Below are 2,449 nucleotides of genomic sequence, written 5' to 3'. Positions count from 1 at the left end.
TTTTTTTTTTTTTTTTTGTTCAATGTCTTCATTAAGTTTTTGTAATAGAGTTCTTGAGTATTTACATGTTCACTCAAACATTATTGTACATTATTCATAATTTTCATGTTTCCATCGTCCTGATTGACTGAGTGAATATTACTATATTTGGTTAGTGAAGTATACTTGTGTGCCATACTAAGTGTAGTGAAAACTTATTATTATGTAACTTTATGTTCAGTTCTATTGCCAATTTAAAAGATGAATGTTGTGAGCTCTCTTAGAATGATTTTGTTTTAATATTTTATTTTGATAATAAAAGTTCTTCGGTTCCTCATAGCTTGATGATAGACGACGTCTCGCGACTCGTGTCACGTTTGTCAGATGTCGTTCTTCTATAAGTATTTGATTTTCCAACACCATTTGTCATACACCATGGTGTAAAGTCTAACAAGTGAAGCACGGCCGAAAACTCGACGAACTGATTCACTTTCGCCATAAATGGCTTATGGGTTCTTACCCTCAAAATCATTGTTGACTATTGATTCATATTGACATTTATGGTCACTTTGTTGGCAGTTGAAGGATTTTGATTTTTCTTAGTAAGATATTGTTGATTGTAAACCGAATAATTAACCGATTGATTTTATTAATATTCCAAAGGAGAATATTACAATTTGTTTAAAATCAGTGCACAATGAAAACAATGTGGTAAATGAATGAAATTAGTAAATGAATTTAATAGTCACATGGGAGTTACACACTCAAGTTTTTCACAGACATTTCGGCACGTTGTCCTAATAGCACGTTATATTTATGGCGTCATCGCTTAGCGTAATCCGAAAACACCCGTGTCGGACACTGCAGAACGGACAAACCTCGAATTACGTTGAGAAAAATTGAGAAAACTGATCCGACTGTCGGGTGTGTTTGCGAAACTCTATTGACAGCCAAGTCCCTAATGTCCAGCCGTAACCAGACGAACACGCAAGGTAGGATAGCCTAATGGCCAAATCGAATTTCCAGCGTCCACTCAACACCACATTCGAGTGCTTCCACGCGTAGCAGCGCATATTAGTTTATGCAATACTCAATGCCAATCTAAAATAGACAGTTTAGTGATACAAAAAATTAGCTAATATGATAACACAGTAAAACAAACACAGTGTTTCCTAATGGTTTTTCAATATTCTTACTTTTATGTAATTGAACGTGTGAAAAAACACAATTATTTAGGCACTAAAATAAGTAAGTTGAGTAAATTATTGAGAACATTTCTTTAGTCAAAAATGTATAAATTTTAAAGCAATTTTCAGTAAAAAAATTGCACGTGAAAATTTCTTAAAAGTGGTAATAATGAGGCGATTCCATTAGAATTGATGTAAGAAATTCAAACTTTGGGTTCTTCGTGTAAAGTGCAAAGTCCCAATAAATCTTTTTATGTTAATTTTATACTATTGTTTAAATAAAAATAAAACATATTACAATTACTTTGTCAATTTATACTGAGTTGAGTTTTTTTTTTGACGTATCGTTCAATAAAATCAGTCGTGCAGGACCAATTTTAAACTGAGAAACAGTAGTGACAGACATAATAAGAAAAAAATTATTATAATTTCAACTTCGTATGAAAAAACTCAAGACGATGCATTGTCTTGTATGGTTTAAAGATAAAAATAAACTAACCAATACGTATATTTCGTTGCCTAAGAATGAAAAGATCTTGACGTAAATTCGATAATTTATCACTAAACCGCAGTGTTCTGAACGTTTTTAAAAACAAATTATCATACGTTTATATGAATATTTTGATTTTTAATTTGATTTATTTATCTGTGTAATGAATGTAACTTCTTCAATAGTTGAAGTAGTTACACTTAATAATCGCACATCTAAATATTAGATGCGTAATTATTATTTTTAAATATTTATTTTTCTTTTTAATTGCGTTGTAACCTTTTCATTCTAATGCAACGATTTATTAATCTATTAGTCTATTGGTCACACAAAAGATTTGATAAAGTTTTTTTTAACATCGCGCGAGAATACCGTAAATCATACAACTAACTTAATACTGGTATAACTCTCGATAGCTAACCTAACAGTGATGTTGAAAAAACTCTTTTTAATGTCAATACTGTACAATAACACACCCGCATGTTACGGTGTTACACTTTTAATACATGTAAAATAATTTCGATATTCACGATTCGACAAACAACATGTACTACACCCGAAGCACACCCGCAATTAATCACCGGCTCCAGTCAACGTTCATGAATGTCGTCTTATGTGTCATGTCACGTTTTTCTCAGTAACATGGTTACTATGGAAATGTGTAAAAATTAAAATATAAACATGCAACACGCTAATAGAGAACAAAAAGACCGATGACATGTCGCAACTGGTTGTACGAACACTTGTAAGATTTTAAAAAATTCACCAACTCGACTTTTGTTTGATTCCAACC

This window comes from Daktulosphaira vitifoliae, unplaced genomic scaffold (assembly GCF_025091365.1).
Source record: "Daktulosphaira vitifoliae isolate Bord-2020 unplaced genomic scaffold, ASM2509136v1 Scaffold_4, whole genome shotgun sequence".
Classification (NCBI taxonomy): Eukaryota; Metazoa; Arthropoda; class Insecta; order Hemiptera; family Phylloxeridae; genus Daktulosphaira; species Daktulosphaira vitifoliae.
Note: the sequence above shows the minus strand (reverse complement) of the source record.